At 38.0% G+C, this 8918-nt stretch overlaps 1 pseudogene; it reads right to left on the reverse strand.

Annotated features, from left to right (window-relative positions):
* Positions 1 to 4021, reverse strand: part of LOC122141137 — a 36492-nt pseudogene extending 32471 nt beyond the window's left edge.
* Positions 4022 to 8918: the final 4897 nt, after the last annotated feature.

Raw genomic sequence — 8918 nt, forward strand, 5'->3', positions numbered from 1 at the left:
GAGCGTATATATAGGACAGTTTCACATCGTTTCCAAAACGCTGCATTGAATAAACATGGAACACATCCTGCACTGTCACGGTATTTCTGAGGAAGACTATCTTTAATAGTGTATTAAAGTTTTTTTTTTGATGTCATTTTCATTTCATCTTGCTAATGCTATATGGGCCTGATAAAGTAGCGTTTGTGAGCTCAGCGCTGCTTTGTGTACAGGGTCAGTTACTGGGGAAACCTCTGTTTCTCCCGCTTTTAAAGCATCTCCTGCTGGCAGAGTATGAATTTTGCAGTTTCCGTACATCTGATGTAAGGAGCTAACCTTATTTTGCTTGTTATCAAAAAATATTAAATCCGTGTTTCCAGTATTTTAACTGTAACTGAACCATTACGGTGACTAACCTGGCAACCCAGTTGTGCCAGTAGTTTACTGTAACTGAACCATTACTGTGGACTAACTTGGTAAAAGTGTTTGCGTATTTTACTGTGTAAATAAAGAATTGCAGTGAATAACGGGCAGGAGTGTTGGAAGTTATTTACTGTAAATGACAAAACCACTCAGTATAATATGTGCAGAGAAATGTTTTTTTTTTTTACCTGTTATAATTTATAAAATATTTGTGGTAAAACCAGAAGGACTACATCTTCCTTATTTCTTTTTAAAAAGAGAAAGCATATAAAATGTTCATACACATATATTTTATTACTTTGGGAAAACAAAATTACATGAAACCCAAAACAAAAATATATCACCACAATACAACCAATCATACCCATATACTAAAATGAAAACAAAAGCAAAACAAAACAACCCAAATTTTTATAGAATTAGCTAAATAACATCTTACAACCTCAGTAAAAATGATAAACAAAATACAAGCGTTCTTATTTCCTTAACAATATAACACAAAAGTAAAATAAATAAACAACAATACCAGTGTATTTTAGATAAACTTACTTCATCAAGCATATTTTCAATACAAAACGCAAATTAAAGAAATCAATATTACAATAAAATTCTAACCAAACAGAAATAATGTTTTCCCTCCTTTATCAATATCACACACCAACTCACAACACACACACACACCACACACACACACACATACACACACACACACACACACACACACACACACACACACACACACACACCCACATACCCAAATAAGTAATTAAAATAAATAAAAATTAACAAGCAGTTCATTTTATTGCATTCCTAGCAATTAGCTGGCATATTTTCCCACATAACTGGCAAAATAATTAAATCACATCACCACAAGATCGAATTATAACCAAAAAACAAAACAAAACAATAAAAATATATACCACCCAAATATACTTGACCACATGTTGGTTTCCAACCTGTATAATCAACAACAAAATTAAATTACCAGGTTATGTCTCTTTAATAATTGAAAGTCTTTATAAATACTGCTTTTGCCTTACTTAATTAGATGGTTTCCATTCAAAAGTCCGGGTACGAGGCCTCTGCAAAAATTTATGACATGTGGATTCAACGATTTTGTCTCCTTCTTGTAACTGTAACGTGTTGGGCCAGTTTTGCGGATAGTTCAAGATTTTGCCGCACACTTTGTCCCCTCAGGATTAATCCTCACAAAGAACCTAATCCTCAAATCAGACAACATCAATTTTAGAATTTTATCAGTTAGTTAAACAAAAAATAACAACATGTATTATGAGAACCAAGTACACAACAACAAACCATAATGGCAAAAAAATTTCAAAACAGTAGTTTGTTCCCGTGTGTATTTGTACTAGCCATTCCTTAAATAAAACCATGATTGGACATAATAATTTTTAAAACTTACCTTTGAATTAGCTCAGTGTGGCACGGCTGACTCCTGCGTTACTCCCTATTTAAAAACATAAAAGACAACCAAAAGCGCAGAGAGTGCCCGCCGAAGCAAAATCTAGCTTCTCTTTCAATGCAATGTGTCACGTTCCCCTCAATGCTGACCATCCACTTAGATGAAGTTAGAAGTTTATCTCCTGAAATATGAAAAGTCCAACATTAAAAAACTGCAAAGAAACATATAGGTTGTTTATTATATATTTTATGCCTTACCAAGCATGATGAGCCTTGGTGTGGCTGGTCGGGTTTGCAACGAGTCTCTATGACATCTGTGGTGGAGGTTTCCTTGAATTACAACAACATAAAAATAAAGATTACTCAGCCAAAAACTTCTGTGTTGTGTTGTTCCTTTAAAAAGTTTAGTTTAATAGTTTTATTTAATTATTAAATAACTAATGTGTGCATTAATAAGAGGAATAGTCTTACACAAAAGTGTAAACATTTTTTTTTATTTACCTCTCCATAATGTTGGTTTAGAAAGATCTATTTGTGCCACATACGAACGTAAGTATCCCGAAAATATATATATATATGTATATATACTAGATAAATAGATATATATATATATTATATATCTATATATATATAAACTGATTTACTGCCCATTATATATACAAGACTAAAAGACATGTCTTAACTGAAAGCAACTTGCACGGCCATATTTTAAAATATGTCAGTGCATGTTTTGTCTAAGATACTGTACACACAGTAATGGAGTTTTTAAGGCATGTTTATCAAATATGACTTAGATGCCTAGTATAACTAGTATTATTTTAAGCCATAATCTATGAAAACCAGGACTCCATTGATTATTTTAATGGGGTACTAGTAGGGCTGATGTCATAATTACTTACATCTACTAAAATTGAAGAGAGAGTTTTCTTTTTCTTTGAAGTATTTCATTGTCAGTTAGGATGGCTGCTATGGCAGTCTGGGTAGTTAGTTTGCTGGTGTGGCTTCAATTTCTTTAGGGAGCCTGGACCTCTGCATTCCATTTTTAATGTCTGTTTTTGAAAGTAGTTCACAATCCTTTTGCTTTTGCCAATCAGGCATTCACTGAGGCGACTGCTTATGTCAATCCCTGTGAGGATTTCAAAATGATTGCATAGGCCTCTTTTAGTGAATAAATATGGCCACTCAACTTCTATGTCACTAATGGCTGGAGGAGGACATGAATTAATCATTTGTCGCTGATAAATGTAAGTCTCTTGCATTAGGTTGTCCACATCAGACAATTCAGTAGAATGTGGGCCTCCCAGACTGAAACTTTTCTAATAGAACCTTTCTCTTCATTTCAAGAGATTCTGTGGTCTCTCCATCAGGCATGGAGGTAGGTTGCCAATTAATGCATCCATAACTATCAACTTTACATCTAACTTTTTTGACTGTGCAGCTGTTCAGTTCTTGTTCTGCTGTGTTTTATTTTTGGGTAGACGTATCCTGTGTGCTACATTGTCTCTATTAACATGTTCTACTCTGGTTTTCAACTGTCTTTGAAGTGAACTATAGCCTTTTCCCAGTTGTTCCCCTTCCTCTGAAAAGTCTCCAAATGTTAAAGAATGTTTAGAAAAAATTTGTTTTGCTACTTCCCCACAGTCAGCTAAGTTTGGGTTTGGGCAAAGTTCTCTCATGGCTGTCACAACATTTCTTACAAACTCTCTCCTCGGTCCAAGTGGAGCCTTCTCCTTATTGGATGCTGCATGTAAGAGGGCTGCAGGCATGCGTTCCCAAGGAATCTGGAACATACTGAGCCAATCAGAATTTGAAGGAGTGTAAGAAATGGATGGCTGTTCAGATAGTGAGTCGTGTGGTGGTAATGGGGTGAATGTGATCTCAATTGGCATTTCATCCACTTGGCCTCTTAGATGCTTTGAAAAATACAGAGAAACAAAGTGAAAAGTTGTATACACTTAATAGACTATACGGCCTGGCTTCACAGACAGGGCTCAGCCAGATTTTAGAAACATGCCTTAGAAAAAACAATAAGACAAAAAATGGCATATTTTAAGATACTGTATGTCAGTGCAAGTTGATTTCATTTAAAACAGCTCAAACATGCCTGTTAGTCTGGGGCTAGCTTAAGCCTTTTCTGTGAAACCATTTTTTAAAATTTGTAAAAAATTCTGTAGGACTTTTATAATAACTTTTAACTATACATGGAACCAGCGTATGTAAATTATTTCTCTCTTATGAGTTTTTCTACAAACGCTTACAAATTTAAGGATCATAATGGTGAAATAATGAGCCCAAACATGTTTTTATGGCAGCATTTTTTTTGTCTACCCCTCTTGTTTGAAAGTCCCATTGTAGTTTGGCGCCACTGTATATAGGGAATGAAAGAAGTCCTGAAGAATCTGGTACCTCTCTACGCAAGATCTGTGTCTTCTGAACACCCCCACAAAACAAAGATGATTGACCACAGCTTGACGTTTTTGGTTGACATCCTATTCTGTGAGAACTCTTTTGAATTTCTTGTTGTAGCTGCTCTGTGTCTGAATTAGAAAAAAACACAATGATGTGAATTACACCAAGAAATGCCTGCCACTTTATACACTGAATGGTATAGTAATCCAACAGACTGTCAGCATAACACACCCATACTTCGGATCATAGTTTTGCGAGAGTGGAACTCCAAGGTCAGACAAAAGCAACAGATTCATACAATGCAGCACAAAGTGACATCGGTTGGACTAATGAGTCGCAGTGATATTTTGCCAAAGATATACCCACGCTGTTGTGGTTCTCAACAACAACAAGGCCATTGGTATATTTGGTTCGCTTTTAAACAACTCCTGATACCTCTGAAGTACTTGGAGTGACACCGTTAGCTGCCCTTATTGGCAGTCTGTATTTTTTGTATTATCTAACTGGGTATTGCTTAATATGTGTTTCCACTGACAGATTGAATTTTAGGAGGAAATAACTGGCCCACAAGCTAGATAGGACTGCAGCATCTGGTGCCTTTCGGCAAGGTTTTTACAAAGATTCCCAAAAATTGTGCCGTTTTTCCTTGCACGGTTCTTAAATAGGATGTTTACTTTCAAACCTAAGGGTCCACAGCGACTCAATGTTCCAAAATGAAGTATAGGGTCAGCATAATGCAAACAAGTTAGTGATGCTTTGCTTTCAGACTCTCATCCGAAACAAGGAGCTTCTTACAGAGACATATTCTTGTAGTTTGAAAACTTGAGGTAGCCAATCTTCATTATGACGAATTTTTTGGAGCACAAATCAGCTCAGCCATTCTTTAGTTTAATGCACAATTGCCAAACATCACTATCAATTGGGTTTTCGATTTCCTTCCTACTACTTGGTCAAGCGCCTCAGAGACACCAATTTGTGTAGGCTGAACCACCCAGTTCGTCGGCCATCTGCTTTAAACAGAACATTGTGGCATGTGAGAGTCACTTCCTAATCCTGATGTGAATGGCTTCTATTCACTCATTGTAGTGAAGTGCTTTTCAACAGTGACCACGTTTTATGTAAACTGGCCAAGTCATTAGCCACAATACTGCAAATAAATCATGTCCTAAGCATGAGGTATCCACCACACACATGAAAATAATTAAGGGAATTGAAAACGAAATGATTTGATGCCATCCACCAGACATTGACCAGTAGTTGTAGCTGATCAACACGATCGCAAATTTCTGTTTGTTTCTTTTTAGGCCAAGATTTAAAGTTGGTGGCGAAAAGTGTCTCTGTCAAATTAACAGCACCCCGAAACCAGAAATAACTTTGTTGGTAACTGAAATTTTTCAGAAAAAGCCACATATAATTATACCCAAGATTTCCCACAAATGACAATACCTGCTTTAGAATAGTGCCATCTACGACTGAAAATCCAGAATCCTCTAAATATTTTAGATCGCAACAAGGCTGGAAAGAACCTTCTGCGACCAACCGGGTTAAAGTAGTCCAAGTCCCTCATCTCTAACAACACATCAAACAAGCTTCATTGGTCAACTAATGAGCGGTACTTGGCAGAATCTCCGCCTAGGGTCATATACACTGGCAGGATTTTATGTTTCTTTGTCAACCCGAAGCCAAGTGGATTTACAACTTCAAATGCATCCTGGTACAACATAATTGATAATGATTATGGAGCTCATGAAAGATTGCAGTTTGCTTGCTGCATGTGCCATCCGTTATGTCCTCCATCACTTTGTCAGCAGAATCAGCATTTTTTTGACTGGTTGTAAATGTTCCCTATGTACTGTTTCCTCACTGTGTTTGCCTAACATAGATGCAAGGGTTTTTTCTTTTAACTGGCACATACTGACAAGCGTATCTTTACACACCAGCTGTGTCAGGCCCGGTATATCTGTTTTGGCTCAACAAAGTTTAAACTTCTTTTTGTTTGAAGAATTGTTTCTGGATTTTATTATAGCAGACGTTCACTGACCCTCAATTGTACAAAGTTAAAAGATCTTGTGTAACCAGTCATCAATAGTGTCTATGTCACCATGAATGGTAATCTGTGAATGATAACAGCTTTTCTTTTAGATCTCACGAAGCATGGCCTGCATTCCATCAACCATGAACTGCTTGAAATTCTCGAGAATAATTGATTGAATTGTACTGCAGGAGGTAAAACATTTTGCCATTGCATCTTTAGTAAAAACATAGCCAAGGGATGTTAAAAAAGAAAAAAAAGCCTCTTCATATTCAGTTTTATAATGCTTTGATAAAGATTGATGTAGACGGTCCTCACTATTATATGCAGCAGATCTATAGATGTAGTTGACCATCAAAGAGACAGATCTGTTGTGTTGCTGTCTCACCACCTTTTGTGGATGACAAGACTGGGCGGCACGGACCGGTTGCTTATTGCTTCCGCGCTATATGAAGGGGTGAATGATGTTCTCACTCGAAAATAGTTCAAGGCGCTCACTGGACCATGCAAACTTTTCTACCATCTCTAATATGAATTCGCAAGTGGAAGCACCGCTCGAAAAATTTACAAGCCAAAATGCACAACCCTATGGACCTGACAGTGGGGGGGTCGCGCGTCGCCTGTGGATTGCCTATGTAAACCGTTATCTTGTTTTTTTTGTGACTGCCTGTGAGTTTCTGTGTCAATCTGAGACCTAAACGCCGGAGATTTCTTAAATGTCAAGGGCCACTCTGTCTGCATTCCACATAATATTGAAAATTTCTCTAGGTTGGTGTCTTTTTATATGTGCATAAAAAAACACTAGGTTGGTGGAAGGCACATGCACCGTTTTGCATCTGTACATTGTGGCAAATGTTGACTAACCAATGAATGAATAAAATGAAATTACTATAAATAAATAAAGTTGATTGGTCATTATTGATCAATTTCATAGAGGGTGCAACACCAAGGGAATTTAACTGAGAAGTTTGTGACGAGGCTCAAAAACTCAGCTAACCTATGCTTTCTGACCCAAGGGAGTCTAAGAACAAATTACTACACGTTTAACTTCACATACAAGTTTCTAGAAAGCCTCACGTATATTTGAACGTTTACTTACTCGTTGTGGAAGTTTCCATTTAAGGTTTAAAAAATAAAACTAAACACGTGAACAAACGCTGCAACGGTTGATACCGATTGCACGCCTGATTTAACAAATGACTTGACCACCCAGGCTGCCTTAAGGGTCAAACACCTTTCGCGGTTAGGAATAAGGCAGTCAGTGCGTTGCGTATGTGTGTGTTAATGACATAATCCTAAATTCCTTGGTTTTCTTCATTCCTGAGTTATTGTGCACTTCACAATATAATTGACCGTAATGCCCCTCGAGTAGTTTCGGGGCAGTAAATTTACTGATAAATGTTGTACAGTTGTGTTCCTGTAATGGGTACATAGAAGTAATTTTACTGTATTTATTATTTGAGCTGCATAAATTCTTAAAGATTCACCTCATATTACATTAAATCTACTGTGCCCAGATTGATACAGCAAACACTGGAGCTATTTTTACAGTTATTTCCCTAGAGCAATACAGCAAGGGTTAACATGTAATGAGCATCTACTTCTTCACAAACTGCCACAGTATAACACAGACTTCGCATTAGGTGTGGCTGAATGGTAGGGGTACTTTGGAAGAATAGCCTTTTCTTTCGACTTATTTGAAATAGTTCTCAAAACTGGAGTTTCTGAGGATTAATACTTGATTTTGAAACTCCAAATTGCTATGGTAAATGTCTATATTACACCAATCATGCATAACATTATGGTCCCCCTTCCTTATATTGTGGTTAACGCACCCCCGCTTTTGCGCTGCCAAACCAGCCCCTGCCCCTGACCAATCGAGGCAGGACTCCACTAGAACCCTGAAGGTGTGCTGTGGTTATCTGGTACCAAGATGTTAGCAGCAGATCCTTTAAATCCTGTAAGTTGCGAGGTGGGGCCTCCATGGATCGGACTTATTTGTTGAGCACATCCCACAGATGCTCGATTGGATTAAGATCTGGGGAATTTGGAGGCCAAGTCAACACCTCAAACTCATTATTGAGCTCCTCAAACCATTCCTGAACCATTTTTGATTTGTGGCAGGGTGCATTATCCTGCTAAAAGAGGCCACAGCCACCAGGGAATATTTGTTTTCCATGAAAGAGGGTGTGTACATGGTCTGCAGCAATGCTTAGGTAGGTGGTAAGTATTGTCAAATTAATATTTACAGATGCATGGCTTGCCTTTTTCACTCCATAGTGCATCCTGCAGTGCCATGTGTTCCCCAGGTATAAATGACACGTACACACCTGGCCTATCCACGTGAAAAAGACCTGATTCCTCAGAGGCAGGCCACCTTCTTCCATTGCTCCATGGTCTTAGTTCTGATGATCACGTGCCCACTGTTGGCGCTTTCTGCGGTGGACAGGGTCAGCATGGGCACCCTGACTGGTCTGAGGCTATGCAGCCCCATATGCAACAAACTGCGATACACTGTGTATTCTGACACCTTTCCATCAAAACCAGCATTGACTTCTTTTACGAACAATTTGAGCTACAGTAGCTCGTCTGTTGGATAGGACCACACGGCCAGCCATCAACTCTCCACGTGCATTAATGTGCTTTGGTCGCA

The sequence above is a fragment of the Cyprinus carpio genome, chromosome B20 (assembly GCF_018340385.1).
Source record: "Cyprinus carpio isolate SPL01 chromosome B20, ASM1834038v1, whole genome shotgun sequence".
In the NCBI taxonomy this organism is placed as follows: domain Eukaryota; kingdom Metazoa; phylum Chordata; class Actinopteri; order Cypriniformes; family Cyprinidae; genus Cyprinus; species Cyprinus carpio.